We start from the raw sequence: 9,352 nt of genomic DNA, 5'->3' as shown, positions 1-9,352 counted from the left end.
TCAAACCTGGGACCCTTCAGTCCGCAGGCCGACACTCTATCCACTAAGCCAAATCAGCTAGGGCGAGTGTTAGTTTTTTTTAATGATGTGTTATGTTCTTTATTTGTTCAATACTATTCATTGGGTGGCCAAATGTGCATAAAACCCTGGATTCTTGGGCCTGGTGCCTGAGAGCTAGCATGTTCTCATGCCATGATAACTGGTTGATTTGCCTGGAAAATCATCTACCCGTGACTAAGTGGAGGAAGACGCATAGAGCATCTTGCCCAAGTGCTTTTGTGGACCTCTAATGTCTACTGAACAAATATTTCTTTGCAATGAAGGTCAGTCCATGGCTGTTTTGTGTGACAGATAAAGTCACTGGAACCAAGAGCTTCTCTGACTTTCACGTGCAGAGAATCACGCCTCTTGGCTCTTCTATATTTGCAAGATCTGTCACCCATAGAGAGAGGTCAGTTATTCTGAAATAATTTGCTCCATAACTAGCCAGCGTGGCTGTTATCAATGCCAAATACTTTTCCCTTGGATGGTAACAAATTTAAACTGACCAGTATACAATTTCCAAACCAATTTCTCTATTTCTCTTCTCTCTCTTAAAAGATAGGCATTTAGCCCTAGCTGGTTTGGTTTGGCTCCTGAATAGAGCATTGGCCTGCGTACCAAAGGGTCCTGGGTTCAATTCCGGTCAAGGGCACATAACTGGGTTGCAGGCTCCTTCCCGGCCTTGTGCAGGAGGCAACCAATCAATGTGTTTCTCTCACATCAATATTTCTCTCTGTCTTTCCCCCTCTCTAAAAATCAATGGAAAAATATCCTTGGGTGAGGATTAAAATAAATAAATAAATAAATAAATAAATAAATAAAATATTTTTAAAAAGATAGGCATTTAAAAATGTCCACTTTCTAATTTAAGTTACATCCATTTCTGTCCACGAGTCTTAACCCAAGTAGAAATTTAACTTCAGATCTGTCAATATGAATACTTAAAGCTTTAAGAAAAACCCTCGGCCATTCCATTTCTTTAGCAGAGAGAGTAGAGAAGTGCAACAGAAAAGGGGCTGCAGGAGGAATCAAGGAGGCCTGCCTTCCAGGACCTATTTTTTGGTTTGTTTTTGTTATTTATGCCTGCCTTTTAAAAATATTTTCGTTTTCAATTATTTAGTTTACATTCAACATTATTTTGTATTAGTTTCAGGTATACAACCCAGTGATTAGACATTTGTATCACTTATGAAGTGATCACCCTGATAAATCTAGTACCTACCTGACATTGCACACAGTTATTACAATATTGACTATATTCCCTATTCTGTACTTGACATCCCTGTGACTATCCTGTAACTACCAATCTGTACTTCTTCATCCCTTCGTCATTCCCCCCTGCTCCCCAGGCGGTCCCCTCTGGCAACCGTCAGTCTATTCTCTATATCTGTGAGTCTGTTTCAATTTTGTTTCTTCGTTTATTTTATTCTTTAAATGCCCACATGTAAGTGAAATCATATGGTATTTGTCTTTCTCGGACTTATTTCACTTAGCAGAGGCTTGCCTTCCAGGGCCTTTGGAGAGTCACTTACCTTCTCCTTAGCCTCACTCTGTCAGCTGTAAAATGGAGAGATTGGGAAAAACAGGAAAACGGGCGGGGATGGGGGTGGGTGGGAGAATATAGGTAATGGATAAGAAAGGCTTTGAAAGGTATAAAGCCACAGACCTGGATGAAATTTTATACAAGCAATTTGCTCCCCCTCTTATACACACCCACACCCACACCCACACCCATTCTCTTTCATTTATGTTCCCTTTAAAGTAGGCATTTTGGTTTCCCCTAACACACTCAGCTCTATCTTTTGTACCTGAGGCCTTGGATTTCACTCCACTTTTTAGGCAGTCCCTGTTTTCTCCCAGAGGGGCATTTAGCTTAGTGTCAAAAGCACAGTGTGTTCCCTTTCTGTTAACTTAACCTCTGTGTTGTTTTTTAAAAATCAGATTAGAAAGAACAGGGACCCTGGAAAGCCTGTGATATGTAAATATTTAGCCAGGCAGATAGGGATAGTAAGCATTTTCTCTCTTAACACAAAACATGATTTTATTTGCTAAAGCTGCAATCTTGTTTGATAATCCATCAGTTTATTATCAGCTATGTGGTGAGACACAATGCCACAGGGAGATAATCAAGAACCTTCACCTGATACCACAGGGCTGATTACAGAGACTGCAGGAGCGTCTGCTGAAGGGGATTAGGTTAAACATAGCTTTTCTATTTACAGGTGATTTCTTCCGAGCACTTGAACATTCTGCTCAGCCTAGGTAAGTAGGTCATCTGAAAACCTTCAAAGAGGAGGAGTCTTGACAGGTGTGGAACAACTAGACAATGTCTCTTTACCAGGTCCCATAAGTCCTTGTTTCATGCTCAGTGCAGTTCTCTTCTCAATGAGAGAGAGAGAGAGAGAGAGAGAGAGAGAGAGAGAGAGAGATATCCACTGAAGACAGTACTTAAAAAACAAAGTCTGAAACAGAACAGAAAATCCTTCTAACCTAAGGGTAACATTGGGATCTCTGTTCTAAGTATTAAGTCCAGTGAATTGGATTAGTCAACCGAAATTTTAACATAACAGTGTTTGTAGGACTATCAAAGATGTCTTCTGTGGTTTCTGAACCAGGGGCAACAGCCTTGTTGGGTATCCTCGGAGACTCTCCTGGTCAGGGCCTTTGGAATGCTCACCTCCAGGGGCAGAGATGTGATAAGGGGGATGAGTCCCTGGAATGCTACAGAAAGGCAGTGCTACTTCTGGTGATGGGGGTAGGCAGAGAAGCATTTCTTTCCCCTCAGGGTTGACTATCCTATTCTTCTCTTCCTTGAAACGTATCTTTTCAGAATTTTCTACTATGCAAAATAGCTCCACCCGAAAATCCAGTCTTCAAGGGGCTGGCCTGTGGTTACTTGACTGCTTTCTGGCTACTGAAAATAGAGGCTGTGTGGTTCTACAGTACTCTGTAATTACAACGTATCCTCGAAGATTATCTCACTTGAGCCTTTCCTAAGATGAGCAGAGCAGAGAACTGAGTTTCAAAGAATTGAATTATTTTGTCTAAGTTTACACAATTGTGATTTCTTCCCTTCTTTGTTTCTTTCCAATCTTCTTCCTTTTCTCCTTTTCTTTCTCCATGGAAGACATTTTCTTAAGAATGTAAACTCTGAAACCAGATACTTGGTTTTAAATATCTGGCTCTGTATGACCTTGGGTAAGTTACTTCTCTTGGTATGCCTAGGTCTCCCGTGTAAAAATGAGGATAACAATATTGTTTACTCCATTTGGTCACTAGGAGGATGAAGTTGGTTATTATTATAAGAGTAGCACTTAGAACAGTGTCTGGCTTATAGCAAACGTTCAGTGAGTTTTGTCATTATTATTGTTGCTGCTTCTTTCCATTCTCCTGTTTGTCCCCTCATCAAACATTAATGGAATGTCTTCTCTGATACGCATTGTGCTAGGCTGGGGAAATGAGTAACAGAAGGTCCCTTTTCCAGAGAATTCACTGTGTGAGGAGATGGGCCACCGGGTAAGTACAGGGGATGGTCACATAATAAATGAATGCCACAGCCTCTGTGTTGTCACAGGTGAACTGTTGGGTACCCATCTTTAGCTGGGAAAGATCGCATGAGGAGACCAGCCGTTGGAGTTGAACATTGGAGATGAAGCCAATGTCTTCTAGGCCAACAGGAAAGGGACGGGTAGAGGGGCCAGCATGCAGGAAACCATGGCGGCATGAAGGACCATTGTAGGGGTCTGGGAATGAAGGGTTATATTGGTTAGTTAGGGCTGCCATAACCAAGTACCACAGATGGGTGGCTTAAAAAACAGAAATTAATTTTTCCACAGTTCTGGAGGCTAGAGTCCAAGATCTAGGTACCAGCAGGTTGGTGTCTTCTGGGGCTTCTGTGACTTGCAGACAGCTGCCTTCTCGCTGTGTCTTCACATGGTCTTTTCTCTGTGACCTAGTCTCCTTATGTTGGATCAGGGCCCACCAAAATGACCACATTTTGCCTTAATTACCTCTTTAAAGGCCTTATCTCCAAATGTAGTCACATTCACAGGTACTGGGGACTAGGGCTTCCACATATGAATTTTAGCCGGGGACACAATTCAACCCAACTATGGGATGGTTTGGTGCATGTGGATGAGCATCGGGATGAGGCCAGAAGGCCAGCAGTGCCCAGATCTTGAAAGGCCTGGCTTCTCATTGGGCTAAGGTATGTGTGGTGGATGGGAACTGACATGCCCACCACCACATAGAGGCTCCACTGGCCCCCTCAGGCTGCGGTATGAAGGGCAGACGGGAAGGAGCCATGTTGCAACATGTCAGAGGAGACGCTGGTTTGACTCCAGTTCTCCCCCACATCACCCCAGGGCTACGTGGCAGTTACAGGGAGGCGTGAATCTCCAGCATCAAGAGGGTGAATGCCAACAAGGCACGTGGGTGTAGGGGGACAGGAGAGGAGGGGGGAGTTTGTGTCAGTGCCTGTGGGGAACTTGCCAGGCTCACACAAGGGAAGAAGCACCCAAATAACAGATGGAAGCAGGCTCTGGTTTTTCCTTTTCACCCAAAAGCCCCCTCAAGTGTTTCTAACATAATCACATCTTCCTACCTTATTTTGTAAGTGAGAGAACAGCTTCTTTTCCGTTCTCCTGCCAGGTAGGAGCACACAGCAGCTCCTTGCTGTTGACAGTCAGGGAATGAGATAATCACCCCTCTCCGGTTTTAGAATCCTGCTCAAACGCAAGCTTTTTGGTGCAAAAAGAAACGCCGTGTTGGGAGGAGCAGCTTCGTTTTGCGCAGTTCCCATTTGGTTTGCAGGCCTGAGGCAGAGGCGTCCCACCTGGTTTTCCTTGGCTCAGGATGTAGCTGCTTGGTCAGGTCACTTCATCTCTGAGACTAGGGCCTCCTTTTTGTTCAATGAGGATAATAATATGTAAATGACCATACGGTGATGAGGATTCAGTGACAAAATGTATGAGTCCTTTGTAGACCTTAAAGCTTTATGTAAATGTTGGTTCCTACATTTAAAAACAATGTTTGAGGTGTTTGCATTCTGTAAATTTGGTGACTTGGCATAAAAAGGTAAGCATTTTTCATTGTAAATCCCAGCTCTGTACTTGTGTCAGGGCCTTGCAAACCCTGGCTTTTACTACCCTGATTTGTGAAGTGGGAAGGTCTCTCTCACCCCTCCCCCTCTCTTTTTCCTCCCCCCACTCTCCTCCCTTCTTTAGCTCCTCTTCTCTCAGATGACGTGAGCATTAATTGGAAGGTGTCCGTGCTGTCTGCCAGGGAAATGGAAAGCGTGAAGTCTCATCTGGGTGGGTTCCGTAGGCACTAGATTCTCCTTCCTCTGCTTTTGACACACAGAGTGACAGCCATCGCTGTGTTTAAACAAGTTAATATGTATGTTCCCTGACATAAGGAAGCGCTCTAATCACGAAATACAGCTTGCATGTCATTTGGTTTTGAGATTTTATTGAGCACTACTAATCTTGACATATTTTGGTTGGCACCACATTCTTGGTATAGTGGGTTAGCGGTTGAATAGTTTGCAGACTTTGTGAAACAAAATCCTCATTTAATGGTTTAGTTTGGCTACATTTTGAAAATGTACAAAAACATAATGCACTTCCATTTCATAGGGTTTTTTCCTCCCAACTTGTGGCTTTGTTTTTTTCTTTTTCTTTTTCCTTAATGCCCTTTCTTTTCTCTCTCTTTCTCTGTCTCTCTCTTTTTCATGTTCCAATTGCAGGAAACCCAAAGAAGGATGAGCTTGTGAACTAAGAGAACTGTAATCAGAGGAGACTTCTTTGTACTACTTGGTGGGGAGAACGTTTACACCCTGGCGGAATGTCCTGAACTGTTCTGTGTGAGTGCAGGGATCCAGGACATCTGAAGGCCACCGCGCAGTGGAGTGACAGGTCTGCAGCTCCCCAGCAGAAGCACCTGGACTAAGTGTGCAACAAGACCTCAGTCAACACCAGGCCCAGAAGTCACTGAACTCTGTGCCAGGCGGGAAAGGTCAACAGGCCTCTGGCTGGGGTCCTCCTCCCCTGCTCCCCCTTCTGTGGCCTCTCCTGTCCCTAACCTAGGGACAATATTTAGAAAGCAGAGCTGGGTTCAGGCAGCCCTCTCAATTACTTTGGCTGGAACCTTCCTGAGTACATTTTGCTATCTCTTTCTGATGTAAATGGGCACTCACAGTTGGCAGGGGATGGTCTTTCTGTTGTAATTACGCAAGGCATAATTATAGTTCCAGGGCCTGGAAGCAGCATAGAGTTCTTTGGAGAACTTCACAGGGATTTTTCTGTTATGACATAATTTATCTGAGACGGGGGAGGGGAGGGGGGTAAGGCAAAAGGCATTTCCAAAGAGGAAATAATAACACCATTCATGTCAGCGTTCCATTCCATATTGAGAAGAAATCGCAAAATCAGAATCTCCTTTTTTTTTTTGGCTGGGGGATGGGGAGCCATCTCAAAATGTTGGATCCAACTAGTGGTGGGAAAATCTGGATACATACTGATGAATGGATGTGGGTGGAGGAGGATATAAGGATATAAAAATAAATGCTTTTACTTGAGAAAGCAATAATGAAACATCCAGCTGAATCAAAGTGACTTTGTAAGTGCCCTGGGCCCTGGGGATATGGAAAAAGATCTCACCACGGTTATAGTAATCTGGCCTGAACCTGAGTCACAGAATTCCCTGTGCCCCCAGATGTTCAGTAAGAGGGCAAGTCGTTACTCTGCTGATGTAGTGAGAAATCACAGAACTGCCAGCGTAATGGAGGGGACAGTGACAGGGGTGGAGAGATGGGGCTGTTTCTCTGTTATGAAACATGTTTTTGTAGGTAATTCTGATGTACAGTAGGTATTAAAAAGAGCAACTAAAAGATGTTTTATTTTAAATTAGTGCTAGAGTGAAATTTCCCCCATGGCACTAATAAGCCGGCAGCTTTCATACGCCCATTTCCCTCCGAGTTTCTCACAGACTCCAGCTCTGTCTGTTCTGGCATAAGGGTGAGCCACTGCATCATGATTTCTGCCTTAGAAAAGGAGAGAACCCTCCTTACTCACTGTGCTGGTGATATTTAGAAAAGAGGGGTATAACGCTCTTTTTTTGTTTGGAGGCGAGGAAGATAGTAAATGAATTTTGCCTTTGCAATTTAGAGCTAGGGATGTATATATCGGGGCAGTCCTGAGTAAAAAAAACACACAAAAAAACCCAAGGCATTTCAAAAAACGGTGTTTTGTAATTGAGTGATCATTTAAGACACCCCATTATACGTGTATGCTGGTCTGAAATCCAGGAGACATACTTCAGCCTAATAACATGTTGGCTGTCTGCACCACACAGGATGCACAGTCCTTGTTTAATTGTGTTTGTCTTGCATACTTCAAGGGCTGTCACAGGAACAAGAGTAAGAGGCCTGTTGAAACCACATCGTTTCCATCACAGTGGAAAAAAAAAAAAGGTCAATTGTGAGCTTGGAGCATTGTTAGGTTTGAGCCTACTCAAATTATTTCATTCATGTTAAAATTTAAGGAGATGAGAAACATATTGCATGAGAAGCAGAAGTTATTATTTCACATCTGCCTCTTCCCCCACTGCAACATTAGAAAGCCTGCCTCTTTCCCACCCCCTTGTTGCTGGAGGGTGAGTCCTCTCTGTCACGCCCCCTCCCCCCAACCCACTCTGCTGTTTTTGTTGTTGTTGTTTTTTCAATTTGTTAAGATGCTAAAATCTGCTTTGTGTGATTTATGAAGGAACTTGAAGCGATTAGTTTCACAGTGCATGAAAATTCCTCAGGTTGGGGGGCGGGTGATGGCCAATCTGTTACACTGTTTGCCATGGACTGGATGGGAACATGAGCAGCTCGGAGCCATAAGGAGATTGTGTTGAGTTATTAAACACTTGTGGTAAAGCTGCTTATTGTTAATTCCCTGATGTCCTGCTGAAGCGATAGGATAAAATCAGATCGGATTAGATCAAAGAGCCTTCGAGCCAGCCTTTGCAGCAGATTCATTTAATCAATAAAGAGACCTCCTGAGAGGTGGGAGAGAATAAGGGCCGTCCTGGTCGCACAGGAGATTAAGATGGGGGTGGGAGGAGCATGGGGGAGGGAGGAGGTTGTGGTGGGAAAGAAGCAACAGATTCTAGGTATTTATTCACCCCCTCTTCTCGGGGTGTAATTCTCCCCTCCAACATTTTAGCCAAACTCACCAAAGGGTATAAACATTTCTTTAAGATTTCATTACTCCAATACTCCATTACTCAAATAATGCCCTGTTAAGCAGGAGGTTATTTACACACACACACACACACACAGACACACACACACACACCAGCTTCTATTCCATAAAAGGTATTTCAACAAAAGCAATTTAGACTTAAATGATTCCCCAAGAATCATTAATCCCTTATGAGTTAATCTGCAAAATTTCCTGTTGTCCCTTTGTGAGGAGAAATAATAGAGAAACAGCAAAAGGCCAAAGTCTGGCCGAACCCCCCTCTTTGTATTCTCCCAGATGCCCACCTCCCAACCCCCGCCAATAATCATAAAGCATTGTGTGTTAAGAGGTGCGATGCAGAGTCCTTCATCCATGATTAACGCTTAAGCCCATGCATATTCATTCATTGCTCAGTATTACCAAAACCCTCTAAAATGAGGACTTGCCAAGAAGGAAGTGACATCCATTAGAAAGTTAACCACAGAAAATGAGAGAAAAAATGAAGGATGGAGCAAATTAAGGATTCGAGTCCCTCAGTAGTTATTGGCCTTAATGGTGTTGTAAAAATGATGTCGGCTCTTACCAGGAATAATTTATATTCCGAATTAAATAAGGATATGTATCTATAAATTCATTCTATAAAACTTAATTTTCCATCTAGATATGCTGATTACTTCGGGACGGCATACCTTTACCGGTTGTTAATTACCTCGGGATGGTTTAACACTATTTTCTAAATCAGCATGCATGCATAAAATGACTGCAATCCAATTTGACACATTATTAGTGATGATTATTGTCATAGATAAATTAGATTGAACAGAAAATAACCTTCATCCTTAGCATGTTTTAGCTCTCAGAATTAATGTGATTTGGTGAACACATATAAATAAAAATCTGATGAGTCCCTGCTGACTACAGGGCCTGCTGGTGCTGAAGTGTATCAATTTCATGCAGATGATGAATTCCTTAAGCATTCAATGATAATCATGCTTGATTTGACAAGACTTTCTCATGCTATTTTAGGGCCTTAATTTTCTGTGAAGTTCTGTCAAGTGCTCATCAAGCACCCACTTATCTCC

General features: G+C 43.0%; 1 long non-coding RNA gene across 1 annotated transcript; it reads left to right on the top strand.

Moving 5' to 3' along the window:
* Positions 1–2,135: 2,135 nt before the first annotated feature.
* Positions 2,136–7,313, top strand: LOC102243551. The gene is made up of 4 exons (XR_313708.1): positions 2,136–2,304; positions 3,491–3,558; positions 5,268–5,354; positions 5,789–7,313. It is a non-coding gene; the product is annotated as an uncharacterized LOC102243551 (long non-coding RNA).
* The last annotated feature ends 2,039 nt before the right edge of the window (positions 7,314–9,352 follow it).

The sequence above is a fragment of the Myotis brandtii genome, unplaced genomic scaffold, assembly GCF_000412655.1.
Source record: "Myotis brandtii unplaced genomic scaffold, ASM41265v1 scaffold266, whole genome shotgun sequence".
Lineage (NCBI taxonomy): Eukaryota > Metazoa > Chordata > Mammalia > Chiroptera > Vespertilionidae > Myotis > Myotis brandtii.
Note: the sequence above shows the minus strand (reverse complement) of the source record. Positions and strands in the feature narration are given on the sequence as shown.